This window comes from Scyliorhinus canicula, chromosome 8 (genome assembly GCF_902713615.1).
Source record: "Scyliorhinus canicula chromosome 8, sScyCan1.1, whole genome shotgun sequence".
NCBI classification, from domain to species: Eukaryota; Metazoa; Chordata; class Chondrichthyes; order Carcharhiniformes; family Scyliorhinidae; genus Scyliorhinus; species Scyliorhinus canicula.
The window spans coordinates 116,970,646-116,997,770 of record NC_052153.1 but is presented as its reverse complement, the minus strand read 5'-3'; the positions used below and the strand labels follow the sequence as shown (position 1 = coordinate 116,997,770).

General features: G+C 44.8%; 1 protein-coding gene across 3 annotated transcripts in view; it reads left to right on the top strand.

The window, feature by feature from the left end:
• Positions 1–27,125, top strand: part of fer (fer (fps/fes related) tyrosine kinase) — a 364,060-nt gene that overhangs the window by 305,765 nt on the left and 31,170 nt on the right. The window lies entirely within an intron of this gene.

Here is a 27,125-nt window from a genome sequence, read left to right as displayed (position 1 = left end):
GTTGTTGGGTTACGGGTATAGTGTGGATACGTGGGTTTGAGTGGGGTGATCATGGCTCGGCACAACATTGAGGGCCGAAGGGCCTGTTCTGTGCTGTACTGTTCTATGTTCTATGTTCTTCAAGTTCCCCAGCGCTGCCACCACCCTCTTCACCTTGGCTTCCAGAGCCACGATCCTGTCGCTCTGGTCCGTTGATGCCTTCTCCAGGTCCAGGATCGTCTTCTCCTGGGCCTCCACCTTCCGTCCCAGGCCTTCTATCGTGTGCTGGAGGGTGGCTATCGCTTCCGTCACCACCTCCTTCATAACCACTTGGGACTCTGTCTTGATCGCTTCCTTCATAGCAGTCAGTTCTTTTTTTAAAACGTTCCTCCATCCGTCCCCCTGTTGTGGGGGGGGATGATGTCATTGTCTGTTCCTGCTCCGTCGTTCGGGTCGCCAATCTTTCTTCCCCCTGATTCGCCCGGACCTCCGCCTCGTGGGGCTGCCGTTCCGTCCGCCCGCCCGTTGCTCCTGCCCCTTTCCTCCGCTCCTGCTTCTGACTTCTCATTGTCACCTCAAGCTGCTGTTCACGGGCATCATCTTTCCTTCTCGCTGTTGATGCTTTTTGTATTTGCCGGGCGGGGGGGGGGGGGGGGGTTATGTGGCTTTTAGGGCCAAATGCTCAAATTAATTTACTGTGTTGGGTCCAACAGGGACGAGAGCCACCTGATGTGTGTCCGCTCAGCATATCGCCACCACCGGAAGTCAGCATTGTCACTTCTTCTGAGTTTAAAAAAAATAAATTTAGAGTACCCAATTCATTTTTTCCAATTAAGGGCAACTTAGTGTGGCCAATCCACCTACTTGGCAAATCTTTGGGTTGTGGGGGCTAAACCCATGCAAACACGAGGAGAATGTGCAAACTCCACATGGACAGTGACTCAGAGCTGGGATCGAACCTGGGATCTCAGCGCCATGAGACAGCAGTGCTAACCACTGTGCCACCGTGCTGCCCCACTTCTTCTGAGTTTGCTGTTACTTTTTAGTATATTTTTTTAATCACTGTAACTTCGGATGGCAACTGGAAGTGTGGCAGAAAGCATTCCATGTGTGCAAGCGCCTCACACTGTGGCCAAAGGCACAATGTCCAACTGTTTCTAATGCTGGTAGCAAAAGCCTCTGTAATGATATCCAAGGTTCCAAGATATCGGGTGCACGACCAAAATTTATATGTAAAATTCTGGCCTTAATCTCAGGGGCATTGTTTTGAACAATGAATGAGATTATAAATTTCTTCACTTTTTTATTAACTATACAGTTTATATTGAATTTTGCCAATAAATGTTGCAATCAATTTTTCACAGTCTGGTAGTTGGGAATCCCATTTCTTAAAATATTCTCATTATATATCTTCGTTCATTCACTGAATAACTAGAACCAGTTTTTACAGAAGGAACAGTTGATAAGTGAAGTGCGTATAGGAACTTGCAATTAGTTAAAGACTGTAAAGTACTGTTAGTCTGTATCAAGTTAACTTGTTGTTTTATGTGTGGGCAAAGTTCCTCACAGTGTTAGGGCACAAATAGACAAAGCCTTTTTTCTTTGGTCACGGCATGTGACTGTCACCGGCAAGGCCAGTATTTGTGGCCGAACACTAATTGCCGTTGAGAAGGTGGTGCTGAGCCACTGCCCAGCTGTGGTCCATGTGATGTAGATGCATCCACAGTATTGTTAAGAAAGAAGTGTCAGGATTTTGACCCTGCAAAAGTGAAAGAATGGCATCATAGCTCCAAGTCAAGATCCTGTGGGGCTTGGGTGAAAACTTGCAGCTTGTTGTTCTCACGTTTTGCTGCCCTTGTAAGTGGTAGGATTTGGCAGGTGCAGTCACAGGTGGCTTGGTGCGTTGCTGCATTGTATCTTGTTGATGATATGCACTGTGGCACTGAAAGGAATGAATGTTTAAGATGATGGATTGAGCATCAATCTAGTGGGCTGCTTTGCCCTGCATGTTATAGAACTTGGATTGTTGTTGGAGCTGCAGTCATCCAAGCAATTCAAGACTATGTCATCATCCTCAATGAGACAGAAACATTACTGAACTAGTAACCCTGATGTTCCAGAGTCATAAGTTCAAATCTCACTGCAGCAGCTGGGGGAATTTAAATTTAAATGAATAAATTTGAACCAATGATAAGCATGAAACTACTGTATTATTGTAAAACCCATCTGTGCCAAGTGGATGATCCATCTCTGCCTCCTCATAAGGTCCCCAGCATCACAGATGCCAGCCAGTCTTCAACCAATTCAATTCACTCCATGGATGAAGGAACTGGATGCTGAAAAAGCTGTGGGCCCTGACAACAGTCCAGCAATAGTCATAAAGACTTGTGCTCTAGAACTAGCTGCACTCTTAGCTAAGCTGTTCCAGTACAGCTACAACACTCGCATCAACCAGAAAATGTTGGAAATTGCCCAGATATGTCCTGGACACAAAAAGCAGGACAAATCCAACACGGTCAATTACCACCTCATCAGTCTACTCTCGAATAAAGTGATGGAAGGAGTTGTCTACAGATTGAGATCTTGCGCAATTCTCACTCCTGACTCATTACAGCCTTAATTCAAACTTGGGCAAAATAACTGAACTCCAGAGATGCGGTGAGAGTGACTGCCTTTAACAACAAGTTTGCATTTGACTTCAGTGTGGCATCAAGGAGCCCTAATAAAATTGAAGTCAAGAGGAATTGGGAAAACTCTCCTTTGGCTGAAGTCATATTTAGCACAAAAGAAGATTGTTGTGGTTGTTTAAGGTCAATCATATTAGCTCCAGGGCATTGCTGCAGGAGTTCCTCAGGGTACTGTCCTCTGCTTAACCATCCTCAGTCGCTTCATCAATTACCTTCCCTCCATCAAAAGATCAGAAATGGGAAGGTTCACTGATGAATGCATAACATTCAGCACGATTCATGACTCCTCAGATACTGAAGAAGTCCGTACCCATTTACAGCAAGGCCTGGGCAATATTCAGGCTTGGGCTGATAGGTGGCAAGTAACATTTGCCCCATGCAAGTGCCAGGTGATGGTCACCTCCAAGAGAAAATCCAACCATCTCCATTTGATATTCAGTGGCATTTCCATCACTGCATCCCCCACTATCAACATCTTGGGGATTTACCATTGATCAGAAATTGACCTGGACCAGACACATAAATACTAGCATCTATTATATTGGGAATCTCAGGAGCAGGGTGATATGGATTATCTGCTTGGCACTACTGGCCCAATTCTTCAACTTTTGCCTTTTGCATTGATGTGCTGGTCTCCCTCCACCACCATCACTGACGTGATGTTCCTGGCAATCCCTACTACACTCTTCATGGAACCAAGGTTAACCTACCAGTTTGGTGGTAATGGTAGAGTGCGGGATATGGTGGCCAGGCCATGGGGTTACAGATTGAGATCTTATGCAATTCAGTTACTGCTGATGGCCCACAGTGTTTCATGGATGCCCAATTTTGAGTTGCTTGATCTGTTCAAAATCTGTCCCATTTAGCACAATCGTATTGCCACACAACACGATGGAGGACATCCTCAGTGTGAAGATGGGACTTTGTCGACACAAGGACTATGCAGTGATCACTCCTACCAATACTGACATTGACAATACTGGCATTTACGATAGGTAGATTGGTGAGGATGAGATCAAGTTGGTTATTCCCTGTTGTTGGTTCCCTCAGCATCTACTGCAAACCCAGTAGTGGTGCTTCCGAGCCACTCCTAGGAATGGACATTGATGTCCCCCACCCATAGTACACTCTGTGCCCTAGCCACCCTTAATGCACCCTCCAACTTGAAGGAGTACAATGAAAATACAGCACAGGAACAAGCCCTTTGGCCCTCCATGCCGGTACCAGTCTTGATACCATCCTTGGCCAAAACACTCAGCACTTCCTAGTGCCGTATCCCTCTGTACCCATCCTATCCATGTATTTGTTGAGATGCCTTTTGAACACCATTAATGTATCTGCTTCCACAACCTCCCCTGGCAGCGCATTCCAGACACTCACCACCCTCTGTGCAAAAAACATGCTTCGCACATCTCCTAAACTTTGCTCCTTGGACCTTAAACCTATGCACCCTCGTGTCTGACTCCTCGCCCTGGAAAAGAGTGCCTGCCCATCCACTCTATCCATGCCCCTCACGATCTTGTAGACCTCTATCAGGTTGCCCCTCAACCTCCATCATTCTAATGAAAACAGTCCGCATCTATTCAGCCTCTCCGCATAGCTAACACCTTCCAGACCAGGCAACATCCTGGTAAACCTCCTCTCCAAAGTCTCCACGTCCTTCTGGCAGTGTGTCAACTAGAATTGAGCGCAATATTCCAAGTGCGGCCTTACCAAGGTTCTATACAACTGTAGCATGACTTGCCAGTTTTTTTATATTCGATACCCCGCCCAATGAAGGCAAGCATTCCATATGCTGTCTTGACTACCTTGTCCACTTGTGTTGCCACTTTCAAAGATCTGTGGATCTGTATGCCCAGATCTCTCTATATTCCTAAGAGTTTTGCCATTTACTGTATATTTCCCCTCTACGTTAGACCTACCAAAATGCATTACTTCACATTTGTCCAGATTAAACTCCATTTGCCATTTCTCTGCCCAAGTCTCCAACCTATCTATATCCCGCTGTATCCTCTGACAATCCTCAACATTATCTGCCACTCCACCAAACTTTGTGTCATCCGTGAACTTACTAATCAGACCAGCTACATTTCCCTCCAAATTGTTTATGTATACTACAAACAAGAAGCCTCAGCACCAATCCCTGTGGAACACCCGGTGCTATGTCTTTTCGTCCAACGTCATTTCGTCCAACGACACTTCGTCCACGTCTTTTGGTCCAACGTCTTTTTGTCCGCCCGTCTTTTGGTCCAACGTCACTTCGTCCAATTATCCAATTACAAATAGTTTAATTTAGTTTTTCAATGTTACTGCTCAAGGATCCTCTCCACCTATTTCGCCTCTTGAAGTTGAGTTCTGCATTTGTGCTGCTTGATCTCCAGACATTATTAAGATAAGCTGCAGGATATTCACCCATGTATGCTCCAGCGTGATGAGAGCCATTGTATCTGATGGAATATTTGATCATTTCAGACCTGTAATGTCAGAACCCACTGTCAACCAGAGGTTTTAATTACTCGACGAAAATCGAGTTTAAACCTGCTTCTTTCAGAACTGCACTCATTGTCTAAATCCAATTAGACTCCCACTTATATCTGTGTCTGTCGGAATTGTAGAATATCAAATCATCTTGTCCTCTCCCCATTATTCTCTCTCGGGTACAGTTCTGGAAATCTAACTTTTAGGGAATTTCGGGAATTTACAATTTACATCAATTTTAAGTAATTTCGGGAATTTTAAGTAATTAGTAAACTTTTAGATTTTATAACTGCATTTTTAGATTTTTTAACTTTTTAACTACATTTTTCAACTTGCATTTTACTTGCATTTTATCAATTACTTGCATTTTAGCAATTAAATTCACTTGCTGTATTGTACTTGCATTTTATCAATTAAATGGTTTTATACGGAGTTAATTTGTAATTGGATAATTGGACGAAGTGACGTTGGACCAAAAGACGGGCGGACAAAAAGACGTTGGACCAAAAGACGTGGACGAAGTGTCGTTGGACGAAATGACGTCGGACGAAAAGACGCGACACGGGAACACCCACTAGTCACAACCTTCCATTCAGAAAAACACCCTTCTACTTTTACCCTCTGCCTCCTGTGACCGAGCCAGTTCTGTCTCCATCTTGCCACCTCAACTATGATCCCGTGTGACTTCACCTTTTGTACCAGTCTGCCATGAGGCTCCTTGTCAAAAGTTTTACTGAAGTCCATGTAAACAACATCCACTGCCCTCCCCATATCAATCATCTTTGTCACCTCCTCAAAAAACTTGATCAAGTTAGTGAGGCACGACCTCCCCTTCACAAAACCATGTTGTTGATCGCTAATGAGTCCATTTGTTTCCAAATGGGTATAGATTCTGTCCCTGAGACTTCTCTCCAGTAATTTATCTACTACCAATGTGAGGCTCACTGGCCTATAGTTTCCTGGATTATCCCTGCTACCTTTCTTAAACAGTGGTATACCACATTAGCTATTCTTCAGTCCTCTGGGATCTCACCTGTCGCCAATGAGGATACAAAGATGTCAGTCAAGCCACCAGCAATTTCCTCCCTTGCTTCCCTCAGTATGTTGGGGTAAATCCCATCTGGCCCAGGAGATTTATCTACCTTTAATGTCTTTTAAAAATCCTAATACCTCCTTGTCTATTTCCTCTAGCTCAATATATCGACTCCCCCCATTATCCTTAAGTAGTCCAATCCTTTCCCTGACCACCCACTTGCTTTTTAAATATAAATAAAAAGCTTTGGGATTCACCTTCATGCTACTTGCCAAGGGCATTTCATGACTTCTCCTAGCCCTCCTAATTTTCCGCTTAAGTACCTTCTTACTTTCTTTATACTCCTCTAGGATTTTGACTGACCCCACCCTTCTAGATCATACAAAAGTCTCCTTTTTCTTTGTGATGAGATTCATAATATCCTTCGTTATCCAAGGCTCCCGAAACTTCCCAAACTTATCCCTCATTGTCTCAAGGACGTGACTTCCCTGAATCCTAATCAACTGTCGCTTGAAAGACTCCCACATGTCCGATGTTGATTTACACTCCAACAGCCGCACCCAGTCCAAACTCTTCAATTCCTGTCTAATGTTATCGGAATTTGCCTTTCCCCAGTTTAGCACCTTGCCCTCATTCCTATCCAAAAGTATTCTAAAACTTACAGAATTGTGGTCACTACTCTCAAAATGCTTCCCTACAGAAACCTCAACCACCTGTCCAGGTTCATTCCCCAATACCAGGTGCAGTACTTGCCCCTTCCCTGTTGGACTATCCACATATTGCATCAAGAAGCCTTCCTGGATACATCTTACAAACCTTAGAAACTCTGCCCCATCCAAGCCCCGAGCACTAAGTGAATCCCAGTCCGTATAGGGGAAGTTAAAATCTCCTACCACAACAACCCTGTTACTTTTGCACCTATCCAAAATCTCTCTACCTATCTGCTCCTCCATCTCTCGCTGGCTTTTGGGGGCCTGTAACAAACCCCCAACATTGTGATTGCCCCTTCCTGTTCCTGAGCTCCCAGATTGTCTCATTATATGATCCCACCGATGTGTCCTCCCGCAGTACGGCTATAATATTTTCCTTAACCAGTAATGCTACACCCCCACCCCTTTTACATCCCCCTCTATCTCTCCTGAAGCATCTATATACTCCAACGTTCAGCTGCCAATCCTGCCCTTCCTTTAACCACGTTTCTATGATAGCCACAACATCATAGTTCCAAATACTAATAAGTCCTCTAAGTTCATCTGCCTTACCTGCTATACTTCTGCCGTTGAAACAAATATACTTCGGATCACTGCATTTGAGCAGACATAGTGACTTTGTTCTCTTATTTTTGTTATCTATTTCCCCCTCAGTTATTACACCTTCTAAGCTAACGCTTTGGTTCCTACCCCCTGCCATGCTAGTTTAAATCATTAGCTGAGGGAGGGTGATAGGTGGTAATCTGCAGGTGGTTTGCTTGCTCATGTTTGACCTGTTACTTCACGAGATCCAGAATCGATGTTGAGAATGCCGAGGGCAACTCCCCACCCAACTGTTTACCACTGTGCCACCATGTCAAGGATGATGATGGTGGTGTCTAGGACATTGCCTGTGAGGTATGATTTTGTGAATATGACTATGTCATGCTGTTGCTTGTCTAGTCTGTGAGACAGCTCTCTTGATTTTTGCACAAGGCCCCAGAAGTTAGTAAGGAACTCTTTGCTGGGTCGAGAAGGCTGAGTTTGTCCTTGTGATTTCAGTATCTAGGTCGGTGCTGGGTTGTTACTTGTTACTTGTTTCGCCATTTCCGGGGAAATTTAAAAGTCAACCACATTGCTCTGGGTCTGGAATCACAAGAAGGCCAGATTGGGCGAGGACAGCAGACTTTCTTCCCTCAAGGACATTAGTGAGCCAGATGATCGATGGTTTCATGGGGCGGGATTTTCCGACCCCCCGCTGGGTCGGAGAATCGCCCGGGGCTGGCGTCAATCCCGCCCCAGCCGTGTCCCGAATTCGCCGCCACCCGAGATTCAGCTGGGGCGGGAATTACGCCTCGCCGGTCGGCGGGCCCCCCGCGGCGATTCTCCGGCCCGCGATGGGCCAAAGTCCCGCTGCTCCGACATGCCGGGACCCCGCCCCACCGGGTAGGGGAGAATCCCGGCCATGGTCACTATTACCAAGACTAGCTTTTGAACTCCATATCTATTGACTGAATTTGACTTCCACTAGGTGCAGTGGTGGGATTCAAACCTGTGCCCCCAAAGCATTAGCCTGGGCCTCTGGATTACTGGTCTGGTGGCATTACCACCATCACCTCCCGCAATCTCCCTTCTAATCTCAATCATCAACAAAGTGAAGGTGTTGTTGACAGTGCTATCAAGCAGCATTTACATTTCAATATCCTTCTCTCTGACACTCCGTGTGTTCCGTCAGGGCCACTTGATTCCGGACCTCATTACAGCCTTACTCCAAACATGGACAAAAGAACTGAGCTCAGTTGGTGAGGTGAGATTGCCTATCCTTGACATCAGTAGTATTTGACTGCGTGTGGTATTAAGGAGCCTAGCAAAAGTGAAGTCAATGGAAATCAGTGGGAAATCTTTTCACGGGTTGGAGTCATACCTTGCACAAAGGACGATGGTTGTGGTTGTTGGAGGTCAATCATCTCCGTCCCAGCAACACTGCTGCACTTCTTCCTCAGGGTAGCGTCTTCGGCCCAACCAGCTTCAGCTGCTTCATCAATGACTCCCTCCATCATGAGATCAGAAATGGGTTGTTCGCTGATGATTTCACAATGTTCGGAACTATTTGATCCTCAGAGACTGAAGCAGCCTTTGTCCATATGTAGCTGTGGCTTCTCTCCAGCTCTTGAAAGTCAAACTCAGCTCCACTTCTGACACCATGTTATGAGCTCAAAGTGGACAGTACTTCTCGTGTAATGTCTTTGTTAGAACTGAATGTAACATGACTGCCCCCATTCTGCCTCATAGCATAGGTCACATGACTATGGAAGCCAGGGTAGGACCTTTAATACGTGGTTGCATTTCAACCCCAAATAATTAGCGCTCCACTCACCACCTTGAATTCATTCCCTCCACCATTGCGCAGTGGCAGCAGTGTGTACCATATACAAGATGCACTGCAGAAGCCTCCTTCATCAAGCCTCTTTCCAGGGCACCTTCCAAACTTGCAACCTCGACCACCTAGAAGCACAAGGGCAGCAAATGCATGGGAAAACCACCACTTGCAAAATTCCCTCGAAATCACACACCATCCTGACTTGGAACTATATTGCCATTCCTATTTGATCGCCGGGTTAAAAACCTGGAACTCCTTTCCTGACAGCACTGTGCCACTATGCCACTTGGGCTGCATTGGTTCAAGAAGACAGCTCACCACTACTTTCTGAGCACAATGGGATGGACAAGAAATGTTGGCATAGCCAGCGACGTCCACGTCCTGTGAAAACATTTTAAATAAAACTCCAGACTCCTGAAAGCCTTTCCACCGTCTCCAAGACATAAGTTAAGAGTGTGAAGAAATACTCTCCACATGCTTGAGTGCAGCTCCAACAGCACTCCAGAAGCTTGACACCATCCAGGACAAAACAAACAGTTGTTTTGTACCCCAACCATCACTTTAAACATCCACTCCCTCCACCAATGACATACATTGACAGCAGTGGATAATCTGCAAGATGCTCTGCAGCAATTCGCTAAGCCTCCTTCCACACCTACCAACTCTGGCACCTAGAAGGGCAAAGGCAGGAGACACATAGAAATACTACCACATGCCAATTTCTCCACAAGCCACACACCATCCTGACTTGGAACTATATCAGTGTACTTTCACTGTTGTGAAAGCGCTGAATTTTCAAAATAGGACCAATCCGGCCGTCGGGGCTGAAATTATTTGCATTCTGCCTTTTCCTTATTCTCCATTATTATTTCTCCTGTCTTTGTCACTAATGGGTCCACATTTACTTTCACTCATCCCTTTCTATTTTCATATCAATAAAAATGTTTTGCAGCTATTTTAATATCCAAAATTCTGGAACTCCTTGACAGCAATTCAAGAAGACAACTCACCACCACCTACTCAAGGGCAATTAATGATGGGCTATAAATAATGGCTTTAAAATCCTGGCTTGGACAGGTATTCCTTCACTGTCCCTGGAAATTGATGTAGAGTAAACTGGTAAGAAACATCAAAACAGCAGCTAAACATTTCTATAGAAAATAGAAAGATATTGGTGAAAATAAACATAAGCCTATTCATAACAGGGGCAGGAGAATTTATATTGGATAATAAGGAAATGGCAGAGTTTAGATAATTTCAGCCCTGATAGCAAGACTTGGTTCTATTCGGGAAAATCCAGCTTTTGGTTTATAAACACTGGGCTGAGTTTTACTGATCACCAGGTGGTAGGGAAAGGGGTGAGAGGGAAACCATGTCAGGATGTTTTCATGAAGGCAACCTCTCTACAACAGCCCAGGCACAAGAGCATCAGAGCCAGAGGCTCCATGGTCCAAATAGGGGGCTTCGAGCACAAAAGCTTCCATTGCCTCAACAATCCACATGGAGGGAATTCCTCTCTGGCCCACAGCCATACCCCCTTGCCTTCCAAAGTTTTCATGTTTCCCTTGTCTGTCCAAGGGTACTTCCAATTTGAGACACCTCTCCCAGTGGGCTGCTGAGACTTCAGAGTTGCTAGTTCTCTAATTAGGTTGACAGCATCAGAGCCCACATGCTGTCCTTAATTAGATGGTGGGCTTGCACATTAATTAGAAGGCCAGCTGTTGTAAATGAGCCAGTCCCACTGCTGGCAGGCGCAGGCTCTGGACCTGCATTTCTGCCTAGCAACAGGGTCCTGAAGCCCGTGGTAAAAATCAGCTCATCAGTTCTTTTGGAAACTGTGATGAGATTTGGTAATTGTTGGTGTGTTCAAAGATGGTAATGTTTTCACCCAGTTGTTTTCACATGTAAAATCACTGTGTAAATATATGTTCTGCAGTGATGAGTGGACCATTGAGAAAAGCAAAGGAGGTAATTAGTTGCCTGAATTTTTTTAAAATTTAAAGTACAACATTTTTTATTTCCAATTAAGGGCAATTTTGTATGGCCAATCCACCTAGCATACACATCTCTGGGTTGGAGGGGTGAGATTCATACAACACGGGGAGAATGTGCGAACCCCAGATGAACAGTGACCCAGGGCTGGGATCGAACCTTGGTCCTCATCGCCATGAGGCAGCAGTGCTAACCACTGCGCCATCGTGCTGCCCCAGTAGTTGCCTGAACAGAGAACTGCAAAAGTTTACTTTTGAGAGGAAGTAAAATTACTAATTTGAATTGCTGCTATACCTTTATAATATTTATTTTTGCCCTAAATCAATAACTAGGTGACAGCTATAAATGAGTATTATTTCAAGAATTTCTCTTTAAGAAGCAGGAAGGACTCTGGCTGTGCTCTCATTATTCCTGAACACAACAGCTGGCAACAGAGCACTTCATTATACAATTGGTGAATATAATAAAGTTCTTTATGCTTCGTCTTTGTTTTTCATGGACAGCAAATTGGGCTTGAGCTAAAATAATTGACAAGTGAATGTGCAGTGCCGGAAGCAAAGTAGATGACATTGACTGTAAAGGAGATTTAGTTTTTTTGTTGTGTGTGTGTTGACATTGGCTGCACCTGTACATAATTATACTAGTATCACTGAGAGGCAAGAAAATGACCTGAAACTGTACGAGATGAATCTGGATTTCACCTAAAACTAGCTGTGTTTAAACAACGCTGTCGGTTGGCATAAGTTGCAATTTCCAGGCGGCTGGCTTTTCATTTTTCAATTCAGCTGTGTTGTCAAGTTTAAAAAGCTGTAAAGAGTATGACGCTGACATTTTTCTTGCAGTAAACAAACAAAAGCACCTGTTTTTCTCTAATTAAGACCTGGTAATAAATAATGCAAGAATGTGTAGCTTTGACACGTTCTGACAATCCAAACATCAATATCAGGTAATTCATTACAGAGAAGAACAGTCATTCTTTGTTGAAAAGAATTTCACCTTATTAGCCCCATCATGATGCTGAAAAATTATTGTCACATTAATTGAATCGTAACTTGGCCTGCGCAAACTAAATATTCACCCCTTGGTCCCTTTTTTAAAAAATGATGTTCAGTTTGTTGTCAGTTTCACTCCATCCTCAGGATGGCCTTTTAACTTCTGTGGTGTGGAAAAAGGAAGAGAACATTTTGAAGCGTTTCTGATTAATATAAAAACAGTCAACAACGTTATTGTATTTCACAATGTAATGTAAACCATTGGAATGAATGTGAAATCATTTGAATTCCTAAATACTACAGAGCAGCCGACAGAATAATTACAAATATCTTATTGTACACCAAATTTAGTAATCCCCTTGTGATTTCCTAAGCAGCCATTTTTTTTACAGTTACTTTTCATTCTTTTACTTCATTTCTGTTGATGGTATACAGCTTTTCTCTCTCTTGACTTGTGCTGTTCTGAGAATTATGATGTTGTTGTGATGAACATCAATGAGCTAAGTTTTTTGTTCCTGATTTTTCTGACATTCCTATGCTGTCAAGTGGATTAACAAATACTATTACATATCATTCGTGGTGTGACATATGAAGGTTTTGGCAACTGTAAATTGTTTCTGTTATATCTCGTGCAGCATCCAGAGGCATGTGTCTTACTGAATTTCCCAAAATTGGCAATATTACAATGACAGTTATCTGTAAAATTACCAGTACGTTTGGGCACCCATTGTATTCTTTAAAATTGCTAAGTACAGCCAGCAAATGGATATTTTTATGTGGAACTCCTTCCTGTGATAACAGGAAATTTTCGATAATGTTAAATACTGATTGTGGAGTGTCTGTGGCACTCCCTAACCATGGAAGCAGTGGAGCAGAATTTTATTAAATCAGCTCTCAAGCTACGTCAACCAGCAAGCAGCTTTAAATGCAAAAAAAACTGTGTAATAGGTGTCTGAAAGAGCCAACTATGTGTACTTTTTTATTTTCATTTACAGATTATTAAGGAATTTATGTTGCATATTTTTTCCTCGAATTGTACATTTTTTACAATATCCAATTTGGGTGCAGCATTAGTCCCTGAACTAGAAGATTTCAGCAGTTGGAATTATGAACTAAATAGCAATACAATATAGCCTGTTCTAAATGTAAATTGAAATTCTTATAATATAGAACGCACTTGAGGTTATTATGCTCAATGTACAGAAATCATGTTTATCTTTTAAAATGGAGTAGTTCATATTTTTATTTGAATTTAATGCTTTGAGGCTTTTCAAACCGTTCTGTATGGTCATTGAGCAGGATTTCCATCCCTTCCCCACATGGCATATATTCTGATGGCGGAGGCGATCCACCAGTGGCCAATGGTGGTGCTACAGTTTTGTGTGTCCTGCATCCTGCTCCACTGGGGAACGCACGTGGGCCAGAAGATCCCACAGGCAGGAAGCGCTGCAAACTTTTGTCCATGTTCACAAGAAACAAAAGCAAACTGTGGATACTGGAATTCTGAAATAAGAACAGAAAATACAATTAACTATTCAGTTCTGGCAACAATCCTGGAGAGAAAAGAGTTGCATTTCAGGTTGATGAAGTATTTTCTGAAGGCACTTAATCAGGCAGCATGCTGCCATGTGGGAACCGTACAACCTCCTGGAAGGTGCATAAACATATTTCCAGCCAGGATGCTAATTGAGGCCCTAAAGTGGGTAATTAATGTCCACTTAAGGGCCTCGTGCCACTGCCATTGGTATTCAACCAACGATGGGTGGGGATGTCAACATGCAGGAAGTCCTATCAGCAAATCCGTGTCAGGTTTTCTTGCAGGCTCTGGGATGGGATTGTCAGCGTCCCTCATTAAAAGGCAAACAGTGTCATCAAGAATGAGTTGGGAACGGTGCAGGAGAAATGCTAAAAGCCAACCCGTCTTTGTCTCCAACTGCTGCTTTCCCCCATCCTCCCACTGTCTACCAATGACCCCCATCTTGCCCTCACCTTTAGCCCGGGGTCCCTTGTTTTTCCTGGGTCTCTGGTGGGTGCATAAGTGCAGCTGCCACTGCTCCCAGTGGTGCTGCCTCACTGGAAAGTTGCTTGCCTCTGGGTAGCTCAAGGTAAGAGATATTTTCGCCCCCGGGGTCCTTAATTCCAGGGAAGTCTCAATGTTGCCACATAGTGTCTGAAAGGCACTTAATATGATGGGCCTTCCCCAAGGGAGGTTTCATGAGGCCCTTGCTGGCTTTCCAATGGCAGACAAGACCCCGGTTGCCTGGATTAAATTCTGTCCATTATCTCAGAATTATAGAATAATGCAGTGCAAAAGAGGCCCTTCGGCCCATCAAGTCTGCACCGACATATGGAAAACAACTGCCCTGCCTCCCTAATCCCATTTGCTAGCGCTTGGGCTCATAACCTTGAATGTTCTGACGTGCCAAGTGCTGATCCATGTACTTTTTAAAGGGTGTGAGGTAACCCACTAGGCAGTGCATTCCAGGCCGTCGCCACCCTCTGGGTAAAAAAGTTTTTCTTCAAATCCCCCTTAAAACCCTCACCTTGAACTTGTGTCCCCGCATAACTGACCCTTCAACGAAGGGGAACAGCAGATCCCTATCCCACCGTCCATGCCCCTCATAATCTTGTATGCCTCTTTCTCCATTTTCTGTTTTTATGTTCACAGTATAGCTTTGTACTTTTCAGCCAATACCTTTAATTCCCTGTCAATTTCTCGAAGGAAAATATTATTTTCATCAGAATAGGCAGGCCTGAGGCATTTCTGCTATTGGCCAGCGGCCTCATTCACATGAGACTGACCAAAATGCAAGCACTTGCAGAGTCGTTTTTTCTGAAAATTTAGAGTACCCAATTATTGTTTTTCCAATTAAGGGGCAATTTAGTGTGGCCAATCCACCTAACCTGCACATCTTTGGGTTGTGGGGATAAGACCCGCGCAAACACGGGGAGAATGTGCAAACTCCACACAAAGCACTTGCAGAGCCTACCCCGGACTGTTCACCTGTGAAGAGGATTTAAATTTCCGTCTGCTGCACACCAGCAATGGTCCTTCGGTATGAACTGTGTGAGGGGCAGAAGGGTGGAAATGACTGGACAAGAAGAGAAGCAATGCTAAAGGGGTCTATTAGGGGGCAGCACTAGGTTACAGCACTGCAGTGGTGTGTTGACAGTGGAAATCCTGCACCTTATGGCACCACACTCGGCTAAGTTGTTTTAAACACACCTTTTTGGTGTTGATCTGCGGTGCTCCCTTTAAGAACGGCTGGGTAAGCATCACATGGACAACGTTTTCTGCATCCCGGGCAGTCTATTTGGCATTGGGAGCTGAAACCGGCATTGGGAGCTGAAACCGGTATTGGGACCCTATTTTCATACGCAAGAAGAATAATACTTGTATAAAGTAATGGCCCCAGTATCCTCTGTCCCTGGCTTCACCTATTTGGCAGGTGGATCTTCTTTCTGTGCCTGGTTTAATTCTAATTTACCTTAGTTCCATCTCTGCTGTTCCTTTCTTAATTTTTAAATTTCACTGGTGAAGGAAAAAGAGTGCTGATTCTATCATTCACTGAGGACCTAACTGCTCCTTTATCAGATTGCGTCTCCAGCAGTTTGAGGCACTCTAAAATTTAATGAAGGGTCACACATTATCCAAAAAGGTCAATGAATCATAAGTGGTCCATTGAGGAGCAACAGTGCAAAACTCAGCACGTAATCACAAGAGATATTGTGCTGAATTTCACAGGCACTTTGTAGACAGTTTTGGAGACAAGAGGACTGCCAGTATGAACGGGGAAGGCACCAGGAGGGAGCCTTGCACCTTTCTGCCATGGCATTGCAACAGTGTAAAACTCAGTGATGCAAACACCCACATACCAACCAATGAAGGCAGTGTCTCCTGCTTTCAGCTCTGGTGGACCACTCTGATAAAATTCAGCTGTTTGTAGGCATGCAACCCACAGCAGTTGAAAAGGTTTACCAGTCCCAGATCGGACGGATCTCCAAGGCAAACCACTAGATCTGTGTAACTTGTGATGATCGACTCTTCGGCATCTCTCTAGCTGGCTGAAGTGATAAGCTGAAGCTCTCATGGATCCACCTTGGAGAGCCCTCCCTCATCTCCCTTCCTTTCCTTCTTGACCGCAGTTTATATACCTTAATTTAGGGGCCACTGGATAACTTGTATCAGTCATTCGGTTTAATAATTTGATTCACTCCATTGTTCAATTATGCAGCAATAGATACACAAGGCAGACCATTCTGTCCTCGCCTACAGCCCCATGAGCACATTCTATCACATCCCGCACGGGTCTTATGGGGTGGGAATGATTCTCTTCCCCATGGTTCTCGTGAAATAAAAGCTCCCCCACTGAGGGACGGGGCAACTCCACACAGCTATGTAAAAAAAAGTAATGCATCAACCATGAAGAGACCTGGGAGGATCTACCGGGCGTTGTATATAACGTAACTGTAAATAAACCAAGGTTCTTTGTTCTTACTCGGTGTGACGGCCTGCCGGGCGCGCGTGTTCGGAGTGATCAAGAGTCTTACTTACTTGGCATCAGATACGCATTCATTTGACCAACTTGTGGCGCAACATTTTAACCTAACCCCGTTGGTGATCATTCAAAGGTATTGTTTTAATACGGCGAGAGGTCCCCCAGTGAGTCCGTCACCGAACTCGTATTGCGGTTATGAAAGATAGCTGAGTTTTTTGAGTATGTAGTTACTCTATCTGATATGCTCCGTGATCGTTTAGTCTGCAGTATAAATAATATGGAGATGTAGAAAAAAACTTTGAGCAAAACCTCCCTGACGTTTCAACAGGCGCTGCAGATCTCATTGTCCTGAATGAGTTTGGATCGCAGGAGGGATGGAGGTGAAAATTTGGGGGGGCGTCGCCCTTCACGTGGTATCCCCATGGCCCGGACTGACCGCCACAGCAACTCCGGCCTCTGGACAAAGGACCGGCCATCGAGACATTAGGCGCCTGCTGACTCAGCTGAATGAGATTCCAGCCAATGTGCGACGTGTGGGCTTCGGTCCAAGTGTAACCACAGGCAGCAGGAGGGCCAGCGCTCCGTGGGCCCCGGTTGAGGTAGGCATCAGCCCAATGGCCTGGCCGTGCATCTGAATGACCCAGAAGAGGCAGAGGATAAGGCTGAGATGCAGTTAAATTGTTTTGCAATGCCCCATAAGGCCCCTATTCGAGTTCCAATACAGGTGAATGACCATATGCCCCAGATGGAAATGGATACGGGAGCTACCATTTCTGTGGTGGCTCAGAGCATCTTTGATCTTGTTAGACGGGGTGTGCACACTTTGATTTTGGCTGACACGGCGGTTCGTTTGGCTACTTATACTGGAGAGCGACTGACTATTTTAGGAGCGATGCTTACTCCAGTAGTTTATGGGCGCCAATCAGTTTGCCTTCCCCTCATTATTGTGAAAGGAAGCGGCCCTAACCTGGTGGGTTACACCAGCAGCAGTTGTATTGGCAACATATCCTCCAAATGGGATCTGGCGGTGTGTGTAAGGTTCTGAACAAGTTTCCTGAGATTTTCCATCCAGGTTTGGGTACAATTAAAGGGGCTATAGCCAAGGTCCAGGTGGACCCGGAGGCCCTGTCCAATATTTTTGTGCCCACCCAGTTCACTAGGCCTTAGTGATGAAAGTTGAGACCGAACTTAGTTTCCTGGAGAGTTTGGGCATCATTAGACCTGTGTCCTTCACCGATTGGGCGGCGCCAGTGGTCCCCGTCATGAAGTCGGATAAAACAGTCTGCCTGTGCGGAGACTATAAAATGGCGGTGAACACGACTTCAAGGTTAGAACGTTATCCTTTACCCCGCATTGAGAATCTTTATGCCACATTGGCCAGTGAATCAGAGAATCAGAAGGAGGCTATTCGGCCCATCGAGTCTGCACCGGCTCTTGGAAAGAGCACCTTTCCAAAGCCCACATATTCATTCTATCCCCGTAATCTAGTAGGTACCCAACCTTTTTGGACACTCAGGGCAATTTAGCGTGGCCAATCCTCCTAACCCGCACATCTTTGGACTGTGGGAGGAAACCGGGGCATCCGGAGGAAGCCCACGCAGACACGGGGAGAACGTGCAGACTCTGCACAGACAGTGACCCAAGCCGGGAATCGAACCTGGGACCCTGGAGCTGTGAAGCAACTGTGCTAACCACTATGCTACCGTGCTGCCCCAAACAGTGGCTGCACATTTACAAAATTAGACATGAGCAACACTTATTTACAGCTGAAGCTTGATGAGTCCGCATGAAGAATGTCACGATCAATTTGCACAATGGCCTCTACAAGTATACCCGACTACCGTTCAAAGTATCCTCGGCGTGTGTACACTTTCAGCGTGTAATAGAGAGCATCCTGCGCAGATTACCATTAATTGTGATTTACTTAAATGACATGTTAGTCACGGGGACATGGACCAGGAGCATTTACGGAACCTCAAAGCAGAGTTGCAGCGCTGCCTGTGCCATGCGAAGTGCGTGTTTCACACAAAAGAGGTTGTCTATTTGGGGTATCGAGTAGACCGAGGCGGCCTGCACCAAGCCGCGAAGAAAATGAGAACCATCCAACTAGTCCCCGCCCCACAAAATGCCACGGAGCTTTGCTCAATTATTTGGTCAATTATTATTGCAGATTCAGTCCAAATTTGGCAACCGTCCTGGCTTTCCTTCATTTGCTCCTCAAGAAACACCAGCCTTGGGTGTGGAGCAAGGCCCAGGATTAGGCGATTAAAACAATGAGACATCAGTTGGCCCCTTCTGGGGTGTTGACGTATTTTGATCCTTCAAAGCAATTAGTCGGCACATGATGCATCATCGTATGGGATTAGGGCAGTCATGTCTCGCCAGATGAGCGATGGCCGTGAACGTCCAATCGCCTGTACCTCCTGGACGCTGGCTGCGGCTCGGTGTAAGTATGCTCAAATAGAAAAGGAAGGTCTGGTGCTGATATTTGGGGTGAAGAAATATCATGAGTAATAATAATAATCTTTTATTGTCACAAGTATGAAGTTACTGTGAAAAGCCCCTAGTCGCCACATTCCGGCGCCTGTTCAGGTAAGCTGGTATGGGAATTGAACGCTCGCTGCTGGCCTTGTTCTGCATCACAAACCAGCTGTCTAGCCCACTGAGCTAAGCCAGCCTTCGTGTACGTCTATGGCCACCATATTTTATTGTCACGGATAACAAGCTGTTGCTGGGCCTCTTCTTCGAGGACAAGGTGATCCCACCGATTGCTTCCACAAGGATTCAGCTCTGGTTTTTATTATTAGCTGCTTACGAGCATTCTTTTGAGCACCGCCCAGAGACCCAGGTTGCACATGCCGATGCATTAAGCCGTCTTCCTCTGCAGACCAAATCCGCAACCCCCCTACACGGACGAGGTGGTTGCTGTCCTGAATTTTATGGACTCCTTGCTCATCACTGCATCATGTATTCGTGACTGGACACATTCTTGCCAAGGTGCGGCATCTGATGCTGTACTGTGGCCAGCATCAACAGCTACCAGGCGAGTTGAAGGTTTTCTCCTCAAAGTTCCTGGAACTGGCTGTAGAAGACAATATGCTCCTCTTGGGCATGGGGGTTATTGTTCCGGTGAAGGGCCAGGAAATCGTGTTAAAGGACCTTCACAACGGGAACCCAAGAGTGTCCAAAATGTAGATGTTGACGAGATGATATGTCTGGTGGCCAGGTTTGGACATGGATATCGGGACGTTGGCTCAGCAGTGCTCCATCTGTCATGAGCACCAGAAGCTCCCCATGGCGGCACTCCAGCACCCTTGGGGGTGGCCGGGGAGCCCTTGGGCCCGCGTACATGCCAATTTCAAGGTCCATTCCTGGGTTTGATATTTCTCCTGGCGGACGCCCACTCCAAGTGGCTGTAGGTCCACAAGATGCCGACGATCATCTCCCAGTTGACCGTTGAACGATTGAGCATTACTTTTGCAACCCATGGCATCCTGGAGGTACTTGTAACAGATAACGGGGCCTCTTTCATGAGTGCAGAATTTGCCGCTTTAATGAAGGACAACGGGATTGGACATGTATGTACTGCCCCTTATCCAGCATTGAATGCTTGACAGAGAGGGCCATGCAAACGGTTAAACGGGGGGCTAAAGAAGCAGACATCAGGCTCCATGGACACGCTTTGTGTTCTTGTACAGGACCATGCCACACACAGTAACTGGGGTGTCCCCGCTGAGATGCTCATGGGTTTGCACCAGACTTAGTTTGCTTCTCCCAGACATCGACGCAAAGGTAGTGCTTGCAAGGGCGTTGCCCTGTTCAACACGACCTCTTTGATGCTTCGCACCTGATGATGGGATGTTTGGCATAACTTCACCAATGGTGCTCGCTGGTTCTCTGGGATTGTCATCCATCAAACAGGACCAGTCTCTTACCAAGCTCAGGTCCGGGGCAGTGGATGAAACGGCATTTGGATCATATTCGCTCGCGGAGTTTGGTGCTTAATGCGGTTCCTCGGAAGAATCCTGTCCTGGTTCCTCCAGCTCCATTGCTGAACCATCCTGCTGTAAAGCCTCCGGTCTGTGTTGACGCTGACATGCCCGATGTTATATCTTCGGATTCAGACATAGGGATGCAGACGTCTGAGGTCTCAGAAGCGGATTCAATGGTTCAGCCGCCTCCTGCCGATCATCCGCGAGAGCGTAACTGCTGCAGACGACATTCCACTTCGAAGTACACGCCGCCTGACCTGGCGCATCAGGGGCTCAGTGCTTCACCAGAGCCGAAGAGGCTCCAATGTCCTCCACCTGTTCCGTCGAGTGTGTCTTCGGCTGTCGAGTGTGTCTTCTGACTTTGATAGGGAGGAATGTCATATCCCACACAGGACCTACGGGGTGGGAATGATTATCTTCCCTATGGTTCTCGCAGAGTCCGAGCTCCCCTGCTGAGGGGCGGGTAGCTCCATTCAGCTATGTATAAAAGGTCGACCAGTAAGGCACCGACCGTGAAGAGACCCGGTAGGGATCTACCAGGAGTTGTATGTGACGTAACCGCTAATAAGCCAAATTGAAAGTATTGTGCAGTGATTGCTGAGAGCTGAGTGCAAGATTTTGATGGCAGGTATCACAGCTGATGAGTGAAGAAAAAGCTGGAATCAACTTAAAAGAGAAAGTATAAATATATGAATTCTGATAAATATTTCCTGTTTTATTTATTTTTCTTCCTCCTTTTGTTCAGTCCCAGTCTGAAGTCAAGAATGCTTTCCCTTGTTCTGTGACACTATTACGAGTGCCATTCTGACCAATTTCAGTTTGGCTGTGTAGAATTTCTCAACCAGACACAGCACAGCCCACAGATTTCGGAATGAGCAGCCTCACAATGTGATTTTCAGACCATTATTTCAACAGTGCAAATATTTTGCAATCTGAAAGGTGAGGAGGAAAGAACATAAGAACTAAGAGCAGAAGTAGACCGACCGGCCCTTCGAGCCTGCTCCGCCATTCTATAAGATCATGGCTGATCTTTTTGTGGTCTCAGAACCACTTACCCGCATTCTCGCCATATCCCGTAATTCCTTTATTTTTCAAAAAAAATCTACCCTATCTTTAAATATATTCAATGAAGTAGCGTCTACTACTCATTTTGGTAGGGAATTCCATACTTTAACCACCCTCTGAGTGAAGACGTTCCTCCTTGATTCAGTCCTAAATCTGCTCCCCCTAATCTTGAGGCTATGCCCTCTTGTCCTACTTTCACCTACCAGTGGAAACATCCTTTCTACTTCTATCTTATCCATTCCCTTCAAAAGTTTATATGTTTCTATTAGATCCCCCCTCAACCTTCTGAATTCCAGTGAATATAATCCCAATCTACTCAGCCTCTCCTCATACGATAACCCCCTCAACTCCGGAATCAGCCTAGTGAACCTCCTCTGCACCCCCTCTAGTGCTAGCACATCCTTTCTCAAGTGTGGAGACCAAAACTGCACAGTACTCCAGGTGTGGCCTCACCAGCACCTTGTACAACTGCAACATTACCTCTCTACTTTTAAACTCAATCCGCTTCGCAATGAAGGACAAAATTCCATTTGCCTTCCTAATTACTTGTTGCACCTGCAGACCAACCTTCTGTGACTCATGCACAAGTACACCAGGTCCCTCTGCATAGCAGCTTTTTACCATTTAAGTAATAATCCGTTCTCTTGTTACTCCTACCAAAATGCACGACTTCACACTTATTGACATTATACTCCATCTGCCAGACCTTTGCCCACTCACTCAATGTGTCAATGTTCCTCTGTAAGGTTTTACAGTCCTCAGTACACTTTGCTCTGCCACACACCTTCGTGTCATCTGCAAACTTGGATACCTTACATGTAGTTCCCAACTCCAAATTGTCTATATAAATTGTAAATAATTGTGGTCCCAACACCGATCCCTGAGGCACACCACTCGTCACTGATTGCCAGCCAGAATAGCACTCATTTATTCCCACTTTTTGTTTCCTGTTAGACAACCAATCCTCTACCCATGCTAGTACTCTACCCTTAACACCATGCATCCTTATCTTATGCAGTAGCCTGTTGTGCGGTACCTTGTCAAAGGCCTTTTGGAAATCTAGGTACACCACATCCACTGGGTCCCCTTTGTCTACCTTGCTCGAAATGTCTTCATAAAATTCCAAGAGATTCGTCAAGCATGACCTGCCCTTCATGAATCCATGCTGCGTCCATTCAATGGGACAATTTCTATTGAGGTGCCCTCCTATCTCTTTCTTGATAATAGACTCGAGCATCTTTCCCACGACAGAGGTTAAGCTAACCGGTCTATAATTCCCCATCTTTTGTCTACTTCACTTTTTAAACAGTGGCGTCACATTTGCTGTTTTCCAATCCTCTGGGACTGCCCCAGTGTTCAGCGAATTTTGGAAAATTACCGCCAGTGCATCTGCTTTTACTCCAGCCATCTCTTTCAGTACCCTGGGATGCATTCCATCAGGCCAGGAGACTTATCTATCCTGAGCGCCATTAGCGTGCCCAACACTTGCTCTTTCGTGATAGTAATGGTTTCCAGGTCCTCACCTACCTTCTTCTCTCGGTCAATTGCTGCCATGTTATTAGTGTCCTCCACTGTGAAGACCGATACAAAATATTTGTTCAATGCCTCCGCCATTTCATCATATCCCATAACTAAATGACTACTCTCATCCTCTAACGGGCCAATGTTTACTTTAGCCACTCTTTTTAGTTTTATATAATTATAAAAACTTTTGCTATCTGTCCTTATATTCTGTGCCAGTTTTTTTTTCATGTTCTATCTTACTTTTCTTTATGGCTCTTTTCGTGGCTTTCTGCTGACCTTTAAAGTTTTCCCAATCTTCTAGTTTCCCGCTGATCTTGGCCGCTTTGTAAGCCTTCTCTTTCAATTTGACAGCCTCATGTATCTCCTTAGACACCCATGGTAGATTACCTCTTTTCTTACAATTCTTCCTTCTCACTGGAATATATTTTTGTTGAGCACTATGAAAGGTTTCTTTGAAAGTACTCCACTGCTCCTCAACTGTCCTACCATAAAATATTTGTTTCCAGTCTACTTTAGCGAGGTCCTTCCTCATTCTATCGTAGTCCCCTTTGTTCAAGCATAGGACCCTGGTATTGGATTCTATCATTACACTCTCCATCTGTATACTAAATTCAACCATGCTGTGATCACTCCTCCCTAGAGGATCCCTGACGATGAGATCATTAATTATTCCTGCCTCATTACACAGGACCAGATCTAGGATAGCTTGCTCTCTCGTTGGTTCCATTACATATTATCCCGGATACATTCAACAAACTCCTCTTCAAGGCTACCCTGACCGAGCTGATTTGACCAATCTGTATGCAGATTAAAATCTCCCATGATAACTGCTGTACCCTTTTCACAGGCATTAGTTATCTCTTCATTTACTGCCCGTCCCAGTGTGATGCTATTATTTGGTGGCCTGTAGACTATGCCTGTCAATGTCTTTTTCTTCTTAGAATTTCTAATTTCTACCCAAATGGATTCAACCTCATTCTCCATAGAACCTATACCATCCCTCAATGCCACCCTGAAGTCGTCCTTGATTATTAGTGCTACTCCACCTCCCTTACATACCTGTCTATCCCTCCGAAACGTCTGGTACCCCTGGATATTTAACTCCCAATCGTGACCATCCTGCAACCATGTCTCCGTAATAGCTATCAAGTCATATTCATTCGCGATGATTTGTGCCGTTAATTCATCAACTTTGTTACGAGTGCTGCGAGCATTCAGGTAAAGTGCCTTAATGCTGACTTTCTATTAGAGAAATTAGACATCATGAGATGTCCTAAGTTATCCTTCCTTTTTGCTTCATTCCTAGCCTGCCTTGAACTTAAACCCACCTGCACACATGCTAACCTGCTGCTTATCCTTCCATTTAACTCCCTGTCGCTTTCCCTTTCCCTTCCCCCCGACTCAGAAGTTTAAAGTCCTACTGACCACCCTATTTATCCTTTTCGCTAGAACACTGGTTCCTGATCGGTTTAGGTGGAGACCGTCCCAATGTACCACGCTTCGGGATATCCTTTCCTGCAGCATATGAGGTAGACTACATTGGACGAGTCGCACGAGTATGTGCCGCGTACCTGGTGTGTGGTGTTTCCACGTGAAATGGTGGTATCCATGTCGATGATCTGGCATGTCTTGCAGAGATTGCCCTGGCAGGGTTGTGTGGTGTCGTAGTCGCTGTTCTGAAGGCTAGGTAATTTACTGCAAACAATGGTTTGTTTGAGGTTGTTTGAAGGCCTTAACCGGGACCTGGGATTCATGTCGCATTACATTCACCCCCCACCATCTGGCCTGGACGTGCAAAATCCTACCAACTGTCCTGGCTTGAGACAATTCACACCTCTTTAACCTGGGATCACCCCCTATCTCTGGATCTGTAATGATTTGATTACCCGCAAATGCTCGCATTCCAAGCATTGTCTGGCATCTCTGACTTTGTCTATATAAATGTTTCTGGATCATACCTCTCCATTCACCTGAGGAAGGAGCAGTGCTCCGAAAGCTCATGTTTGAAACAAACCTGTTGGACTTTAACCTGGTGTTGTAAGATTTCTTACTGAGTTATTAATAGCACAGAAGAAAATGGTGATCTTAGAATCATGATTCAACAATTATGTCATGATTCTTGTCTTCATGCCATTGCTGTTAATCCTAACGAAAAACAAAGAGCAGCTCTGTATCTGGTGTCTGTTTTGAACTTTTCATTATTAAATTATTCATTGTGTTAGGTGAGGTAAGTTTCTCATCCATTAGTATTCAGGTTCCAGTTTCCAATTATTAGAATTTGTGCTCCAGACCCCAAATGCAGCACTTAAATGCCAGTTAGGAATATAAATTGCCACCAAATAAACACATTGTTTTCCCTGGTTATTTTTATGACCACTATAGTTGGACTTTTTCTTTTCTCATTTTGGAAGTCAGTTTGCCTTTTGGTTAACAGGCTGCTGAGCTAAAATGTAGGCCCCAGTGGTCAACTTGTTGCTTTCAGCACACTTGGGAACTTTTGAACTCAAAGAAACTCAGCCGCAGAGTTTATGCGCAGGATTTTGGTGCCGATATGGGGACACAACTGGAGATGGGAGGTGTGGAATTTCCTGATGCTGTCCATAATTGAACGCAAGTGTGAATTGTTGTCATTAATTGGCCATTCCTTCCACAATTGTATTAGTCGATTGTTGCTGACATGGTATGGGGTCACCTGGATTTGTTCCCAACATTGGGGTCCCGATTCCCTAAGTAAAATTCTGCCCTGTGCATCAGTTAAGTTCTGAAGTTTTAAACAGTGTAATGCTAATTATTTATTTTTGATATAGATTGATATTTATTTATTGTCACATGTACCAAAGTACACTGAAAAGTATTTTTCTACGGCCAAGGGAACGTACACAGAGTACCTACCTAGTAGACAAAAGAGGTCGCCTCTCATTCTTCTAAACTCCAATGAGTACAGATCCAATCTACATAACCTTTCCTCATAAGAAAATCCCTCCATACCCCGGATCAACCGAGTGAATCTTCTTTGGACTGCCCCTAATGTCAGTCTATCTTTCCTTAAATAATGGGACCAAATTCTTCAGAGTATTCCAGGTATGGTCTAATTAGTGCCTTGGACAATTTTAGCAGGACTTCCCTATTTTCATGCTATGAATTTAGAAAAAGCAGCTCTTGAGATAAGTATACTTCCTTTCAGGAAATGCTTAAGATTGAACTGCCATTGTCTTTCAAAATGTACAACAAGAAATGTATGCTGGGACATATGCCTGGAGGAGTGATTGAGATAGGTTTGATTGAGATCATGGACGATTTGAAATTAAAGGTAAGTAAGTAATTTGAAGACAGTTATCTGGGGCACTGAGAGTTTGGCAGAGAAAGACTGTTGAGAGTGAGGATATGACGTGTAGCAATCAGTGTTTTTATAATTTATGGAGATTGGAAGCTGGCTAAGAAGATACTAAAGAAATGATTTTCTGGCAATATTGGGTGTAGAAGAGGAAGAATTGAGATATATTTTGTAGGTCGAAGAAACAAATCATAATAGTGGAATGTATAGTAACAAGCAAGCTTGGGATTGAGCAATGTGCACTTTTTCAGATTTAGATATTGATAGGTGCCAAAGAGCACCGCTTCATGCTTCCTGATGATGTCATCAAAATGTAGCATATAATTAATAGATTGATGAAGAAGGAGCAAATATAAGATTGGAGAAAGAACTATACTGGCTTCAATCAAAACAGAAGTAAGATCATATTCCTTCTGATTCTTGGTAAAGTCAATGAATGATGGAAGGAAACTTGATGACAACTGAAGCAGAATGGGCCAGG